Here is an 8,725-nt window from a genome sequence, read left to right as displayed (position 1 = left end):
CATTAAGCGCATAACAATAATAAAAAAGATTTTGGATAATGTCAGGGTGGAAGAGTCTTCCTAACCACACTACAAGCACCTCGCTGTTTAATGTCGGCTTTTGTGATTTTATTTGAGCTCAGAGAGACATCTTGACTGGGGGAAATGGTGAAATCGCATTTAAAATGTTATTCTTAGGGTTGGAGGGCTGCAAGCGATCTCCTCCAAATCTAACTTTTTCTAACAAACTGACCCCATATACTCCGCCTCATGCAGTGTAACAAAGCAGAAGATCACCACGTTTCACCAAGGAAGAGGAAGAAGTGCCACCAAGAAGACAGGGAATAAATGTAGAAGGCACTGAAGAAATGACTCTTTTGAGAAGAAAAAGAAACACACACTTTTAGGTTGATGTTCCTTGAACATCATCAGAACAAAATGTTCAGGGCGTTATTCTTTATTTCTACTCTGAAAATATCTCAAGCCCTGCCTGCCCCCATTTTCAAGGGACATAGAACACAAACCCGGTTTTAGTTTTGACTTACAAAGTCCCAAACAATTTAGGTGCAAGCTATCTGAGGGAGCACTTTCCTCCATATTTAGCTGCCCAATTACCGAGGTTTTCCAATGAGGCCTTCCTGGTTGCCTTACTACCTTGAGATAACTGTTTGGTGGTAATGCAGTGGAGGGCCTTTTCTGTAGTGGTGCCCTTGTCAGAATGGCCACTCCATTGAGTTAAGGCAGGCACCAACTTCGATCACATTTCAGCGTCTGCTAAAAAAATAAATGATGTATTCCCTCAGGCCTTTGATGGATATTGGTGCCAGTTTAACCTAATATATCTGCTTTGGCCTAATGTTGGCTGCTTTTTTTTCCAGTAACAAAATTGAGGTAATTTTACTGACTTTTTTTGTACCTCACCATATCCTCCAACATTTCTCCGATGAATATAGAGGCGTCCCATTCCATAATGATAATCTTACTATTTATACCCCACATATTTTACTGGATTGTCCCAACACTGGGCAGCTTCCAACATATATTAAAACATGTTTAAATTTTTTTTTTAAAAAACTTCTCTATACAGGATTGACTTTAGACGGCTCGGGGAGTCAGAAAATTCCATACCCTCCAGCATTTCTCCAATGAAAATAGGGACGTCCTAAGGAAAAGCAGGACATTCCAGGATCAAATCAGAAACCAGGACGGCTTCACTAAATCAGGGATGTCCCTGGAAAATAGGGACACTTGGAAGGTCTGCATCACTACTACCACCTTGTGAAGGTTTCTATGAATAGTGGTGTGGAAATAGTTTTAATAAGTAAATGTAAAGGTTAGGACATTAGTAAAGAGGTTTCTAAATCTGAGCCCTACCATTGTTCTACTGGGCTACACAACTTCTACAAGCAGCAATATTCAACAATCCTTTATCAGGCTTAGCTGCTTTCCTCGTTTTCCCAAAGGCTACCTCAAGACATAGCGAAGCTGCCTGTCACAATTTGTAAAGGGATTTTTTTGCACATATCTATTTATACTGTTGGAAATTTAATTTAATTGCTACTATATCTAATTATATGGAAGCTGAACATTTATCCTGACTTGATTGAGAGAGACATAAAACTTTCCCTAAAAGGTAAATACAGTATCTTTAGCTAGAAGCTCAGTAGCTGTATGCAATATGAAATCCAATTTAAAGTCGGTTCTCTAATGTCCCTCTATCACTTGTCCTGGCAGAAAACCAGAGATTCTGACATAGTCAATATATGCATATAGTCATTTATCTGTTGCGTCTCTGCCCAACTTCAAATTGTATCCCACTTCCTTTTCGTTAGTATAGCTATGTCAGCTGAGGTAAAAGAAGGTTCTGTGTTTGTTCCTCTCCGCCTATATTTTTCTAAGCAACTATCCTGGCTTGGATTTAGTATTCTAAAGAATTTAGTATTCATGTAGAGTATACATGATGCATACCTTCCAACATTTCTCTGATGATAATAAGATTATTATGAAATAGGAACGTCCCTATTATCTATACCCCTCCCATCTGCCTGGGCCCCCCCAGCCATTCTAGGCAGCTTCCAACATATAGAAAAACATAATAAAACTTTTTTAACAAAACTTTCCTATACAGGGCTGCCTTGTCTTCTAAAGATTGTCTTCTAAAGGTTGTATAGTTATTCATCTCCTTGGCTCGTGGGTCACATAACTTCAAACCCTCCAACATTTCTCTGATGAAAGTAAGGACATCCTACCATATTCTCCGATGGAAATATGGATGTCCTAAGGAAAAGTAGGACATTCCGGGATCAAATCAGAAACCGGGGAGGCTTCTGTAAATCTGGGACTGACCCTGGAAAATAGGGAAACAGTGGTACCTCGGGTTACAAACACCTCAGGTTACAAACACTTTGGGTTACAGACTCTGCTAACCCAGAAGTAGTACCTCGGGTTAAGAACTTTATCTGAGGATGAGAACAGAAATCGCATGGCGGCAGCAGGAGGCCCCATTAGCTAAAGTGGTACCTCAGGTTAAGAACAGTTTCAGGTTAAGAACAGATCTCCGGAATGAATTAAGTTCATAACCAGAGGTACCACTGTACTTGGAGGGTCTGCATGGTGATGCCAGGTGACTTGACAGGCGGGTGGTACTGCCCACTTGTAAACGTTGGCCTGTGTGGGGGCAGCAGCCAAGGAGGACGGAATTCCTTGTGCATCAACTGATTCAAATGAAGTTCAATCCTGCTTTCTATAGGGTTCAGTGCACCTGCCAGTCCCCTGTGGGGAACTCACTCAAGCATCCAAACCAAACAGGACTGAATTCCCCACCCTGCTGATGCACAGGGAGTTCAATCCAGCTATGTCCCTGTCAGATGTGGGCAAGATGTGTGTGAATTGTGGGGAACAGTCTCAGGTCAAATGTGGAAGCCTGGTGGCCCAAATTTGGCTCGCATGCTGGACACTTCTAGCATCTCACATACTGCTCTAGTAACTTTGCCTGTTCCCTATTAACTTTGGCTAGTTCAGAAGAAGGAATGAGACAGCTCAAATTTTGAAGTTTAAGAGAAATTACTGGAGAGAAAAGAAAGTAGGGAAAAGAGAACAAGGAAGTGAGTCTTCAAAATTCCCAACACACAATACTTAAACTGCTGCAGATATGGGCAGAAAATATAAACCAAATTTGGGGGAGAAACCAAGGAGATGGCAGATGGGAGTCTACTGTTATAGTTAATTGCTCACTTGAGATGTTTTGAGCCATTTTGGACATGATTCTGTGGGGAAGTGGCATACAAATAAACAGATGAAGATGAAAAAGCCGCCAACAAGTTTGAGTAAAAGCTGTAGTAGCTCAAAAATTATAGAATATAGGAAGCATCTATTGTTTGTATGGATTGAGAAAATGGTGGAAAGTAAGACCCCATGTTGTGCCCTCTGTATATCAATGGATTCTGCTCTGTGAAAAGCCCCCCCCCTTTTTTTGTCTTGCCCTTATTGATTTCCATTAGCCAACAACTGCTTACTAAAATTCCATATGGGATTTGGCTTCCTTGAATGGGAAATTAATTGTCTCAACTAGCACAATTATACACTTTATAGGACAGCAACTCTTAGTATCTGACGGGCAACACTACTAGATAGACTTGTTTGTATGCCGAAGGCATGCTGGGGCACTAAAAATAAGATCTAATGAACATGTTGACTGAATATCAATGCAGCCTTTGGTTGCGGTCGGGTCTAATTTTTAAATCACTTGAACGCTGAAAATTCCTTAAGTACAGTTGTTTGCAGGTGAAAAAATGAGGCGGGGAGAGAAATTCTAATGGCAATATAGTGATATCTCGGAGCATATTATGTACTTAAATTGTGTGCTGCAAAAATTCCAAGGCTTTCCCTCTCGTACTTGTTGGCTTCACTGCTACTGTAGTCCTTTTTAATGACTATTCCAGTCATGTGATCAGTCATGTGCTTTGGCCAGTTTTACTTTTGGTGACTCTGATACTTTGTCCCTCCAGGGAGGTACATGGAACCATCACAGAGATATATTAGGAAAACTTTTATATTTTATTTATCGGCAAACCTGCTTTTGCTACCAATGTACACTTGCCAAGCCCGGTCCCAACTCACAGGTGAGAGAATCTGGGAAAGATGTTTTCAAATACATTTGTCATGTGCATACATGTACACATAAAGTCTTTGAAAACAGAATTGTGTGAACTACCAGTTCTCAGCATCTCTCAGTTCAACGGGTCATTATAATGATGATGATGATGATAATTTTATATTTATACAATTATAATAATAATAATTTTATTTATACCCCACCCATCTGGCTGGGTTTCCCCAGCCACTTTGCGCAGCTTACAGCACATAAAAATGGTAAAACATTAGACACTAAAATTTTCCCAAAACAGGGCTGCCTTTAGATATCTTCTAAAAGTCAGATAGTTGTTTAGTTCCTTAGTATCTGATGGGAGGGCGTTCCACAGGGCGGGCGCCACTACCGAGAAGGCCGTCTGCCTGGTTCCCTGTAAAAGGTAAAGGGACCCCTGACCATTAGGTCCAGTCACGGACGACTCTGGGGTTGCGGTGCTCATCTTGCTTTACTGGTCGAGAGAGCCGGCGTACAGCTTCCGGGTCATGTGGCTAGCATGACTAAGCCGCTTCTGACGAACCAGAGCAGTGCATGGAAATGCCGTTTACCTTCCCGTTGGAGCGGTACCTATTTATCTACCTGCACTTTTGAACTGCTAGGTTGGCAGGAGCAGTGAGGTTCCCTGTAACCTCACTTAATCTTAAACTACACTTGCCACAAATTGTTCAACTTACACCTATCCATCCCCAAACTGGTTATTGTTGCCCTTCTGCCTATGACAATGTAGTGTGTGTGTTGATTCTATTTTATTACGTCCTTATTTTTCTACATCAGCTAGAATAAAGGTTTAGCAGTAAGGAATTTCAGGCCTACCCCCTTTACGAGGCACTGTTCTGTCCCAAGACTAAGGCGCACAAAATCTGGCATACTTCCTTGTTCTTCGTTCAGCTTCCCCATCTCACATCATCCAAGTTAAATGTGGCCATCCTGAACCGCGAAAGTCTGTGCTCAAAATGTTAAGGGGGAAAACGGTAAGGCTTCCTTGGAGAGGGGACGTGTATCATTCAAAATGGCTGTGTGGAGGAGCAATTTCCTCCAAATAAATGAGAATTAGGCCTACCCAAAGCAATTTCTTACTTAGAAATTCTTACTGAGAAATTCATGCTCATCTCAGATATACAAAATAACAGCCGTTCCTTTAGGATATTCCTAATGACTGCTTGGCTGCTCCTGTCCATGCCCAAACAGGATCATCCTTGAGGTGAACCACGAAATTCCACTGCCACCATGGCTCCAAACATTACAATAAATCAATCAATCAATAAATAGCCATTTATACCCTGCCCATCTGGCTGGGTTTTCCCAGCCACTCTGGGCGGCTCCCAACCGATTAAAACACAATACAGCATTAAACATTAAAAACTTCCCTAAACAGGGCTGCCTTCAGATGTCTTTTAAAAGTCAGATAGTTGTTTATTGCCTTGACATCTGATTGGAGGGCGTTCCACAGGGTGGGTGCCACTACCGAGCAGGCCCTCGGAGCTGGACCTCAGTGTCTGGGCTGAACGATGGGGGTGGAGACACTCCTTCAGGTATACTGGACCAAGGCCGTTTAGGGCTTTAAAGGCCACTTTGGAGTCACTCACTTCTTAGCTGTGGTGGCTGGTCTATTAAAACAAATGGGGCACTGCAATTTTCAGTCTGCCCTCACACAGTCCCTGCTTCTCTGCTTTCTTACTTACATCCAGTCCAGGGGGGTAGCACTGGCTCTCAGGTGCCTCCTTAATCTGTTGTTGCCCTTGCATCCCAGGAGGATGGGAATCAAACCAAAACTTGTTTAGCTCTATCTTTGGCTCCTACACTTGGCCACCCCGCCTTCTCCCATTGCTCAACATGCAGTTATTTTGTTCCCAGGTCTGCCATAGACAGGGACACAGCACATACAGTAGAACCAGAACATTATTGTTCCCATCAGACTGATCTATACTTAGACAAGCAGTACTCAGTGAAACAGATACCCTTCTAAGTCACGGAAGAAAAAGCAATGGGTTCAGGGACCTCTGTACAATTTGTAGTCAATGCTATTTGGGAGTGCCTGTATACAGTTCTATTTAACAGCTGTGATATGCTTCTTGGCAGTGAAGCGAGTGCTTGTAACATTATTAAGTACTAGAGCAGATGTTAAGGCATGGTTCTTAAGCTGCATGTCAGTGCCATGTTGAAAGATGCATGAAATGGGTTTATTTTATTGTGAACACCCCAGAGGTTGATAAGACCTCTCTTAACGGAGAACAGCTGGACCAACTGCTTGCAAACATAGCTTTACTTTGCCTCTTCTTCCACTTAAAAGCAAACAGCAAAAAAGAAAATCATCTCCCCACAAATATTTAGGTTTCGATTCGAACAACTGCTCCATACCGACATGTATTATCGTTGGGAGTTTTTTCTAAGACAATCCATCAGCATGTACAGCAAACATGATGCACTGGTAAATTTCAATATTATTTATTAAAAAGGCATTTTTATTATAAATACATTTTAAATGTAGCAGTAAAATACATTTTGTGTTACCATTAATCTTTAAAATAAAGAGTGCACCAAGACAATCATTACACTTGAAGATACTGTAAGACCCAGTCCTCCACGCAGTTTACAAGGAATCGCAAAAAAAAAAACCTAAAAAACTTGGTGAAACCATTTCAAAAGCACCTTCTAGATTTAGCAGTCTTGACCACTGGTGGACAGTTAATGCAATTTGTGTTCTGAAAGGTTTAGAACATTATTGGTGCTTTGCAACTCATCTGAGCTACATCTGAGGTTTCCGCTAATACTAGAAGTACTAACTTTTTAATATAAGGCCATCTTCTTTGCTAAAGTAAGCCATGTTGAGTATCATTTGCAACACAACCACCTCAGTTATTTCACCGAGGATATTTATCTTGCCTTTGAATCTGTATTCAAGAGAGATCGTTTTTCTAACTCCGTTTTACCAACAGACGTGGGTCTGTTATTAAAGGGGAATTTATCCACAGAACCACAATGGCATCCCAGTTACAGAGCCTCAGGTACACCCTTCTCTCATTAAAATCAATGTGGTTTCAATTTGCATAATCGTACATTGTGGCTGTACCTTCTCCTTACCTTACCTTCCAGGCCTTACCTTCTCATTAGCTAGTCCTAGATACCTGGCCGTAACAGTAGTAGTGAACCTATTGGCATCCAGGTGTTGTTGAACGGAAACTACAATAATCCCTGAGCACTAGTCATGCTGGCTGGGGCTGACAGAGGTTGGAGCCCAACCACATCCAGAGGGACTCAGGTTCCCCATGTCAGGGCTACCTTAACAGTTTGTGGGTGGCAGCATTTTGCCAGTGGCAGCAAATGAAGTGGGTAATGAGCATCAGCTCTTGTCATCTCAGGCATATTATGAGGGCAAGAAGGGAGCCAGGGACCCAAATGGGAGAGAATCCGGATTTCAGGGCCACTACCGTGTGAATGGGATACAGATTAACAAGGGCTAGGTAAGAAATACAAGGGCAATGGTGTATTTCTGTCAATAAATGCACAGGAGACCCAACCGAAAGGTAGCTGCTTCCAGACGGAGGGTTTTTAGTTAGCTGTGCTGATACAGAAGAAGAAGGAGTAGGGTCTGCATGTGTTGCATAGTCCAATCTAGAGACTGTTGCACACACAAAAAAACAACCCTGAGCTAGCTGCTATCTTTCAAGGTAGCTTCCCTCCCATTTCCAAGTCATGACAGAAATGCAGGCACATGCACCTCACAGAGGTGCTTCAGGCGTTTTGAGAGATGGTTGTGCCAACATCTGCATCCAACTTTTCCAGTAGGGTGAAGATACGTGCTCCCAGACGTTTCATTTCACCATACGATCACCTGTAGGAATGGAACATATACATATACATAGAACATATACATGTCCTGCTCCAACCGCTATATGCCCCTTTGAAGCCACAATCATAGTCAAGTGCATAGGCTATGCTGACTAAATCCTTCAGCAGTCTTCAGGTATTCACCTTAAAGCCTGCCGGTTGCTTAAACTGGGCTGTTGTCTTGCAAATGAGCCTCCCGGTTACTTCTTTACTTAATTCTCAAATGGCTTTTATACGATGACTGCATTTACTAAAGGCAAAAGTGACTGGCCTAACCATGAGGCAATGTATTTGCTTCCAAAAGCAAGGTGGATTTCCCTCCACCCACCCAGCCTCCCATCTCCATCTCTATACACCGTTAAACATTACAGTACCTCAGTTTTAGCTAAGGCTGGCCTTGAAGGTAGAACTTTTTTTTTAGTGTGTAGATTAAAGAGGGTTTATTATTTAATACCGGGTTTAAAAGCCCAGAGTGCACTGTAGGAAAACAAAGAATTTACTTTTTAGACTTGACCAGGGCAACTGGCAGTGACATACTGCATGGCGGTGGGGGGGGGGGCGAAGGTATCTAGAAAAATATAATAAACAATAGGTTGAAATAGATTTATGATGACGTCATGTGGTGTTACACTGCAGTGTATCAGAGCATGAGCAAAACAAAACAAAACAAAACAAAACAAAACAAACTGACATATGCACAACTCCACATCTCGGACTAATGGCTGCTGTCAAAATCAATGTCAATAGCTAAGTAGGTAGTATGCATATTGC

Source organism: Lacerta agilis, chromosome 2 (genome assembly GCF_009819535.1).
Source record: "Lacerta agilis isolate rLacAgi1 chromosome 2, rLacAgi1.pri, whole genome shotgun sequence".
Taxonomy (NCBI): domain Eukaryota; kingdom Metazoa; phylum Chordata; class Lepidosauria; order Squamata; family Lacertidae; genus Lacerta; species Lacerta agilis.
This window is presented reverse-complemented; position numbering follows the sequence as displayed.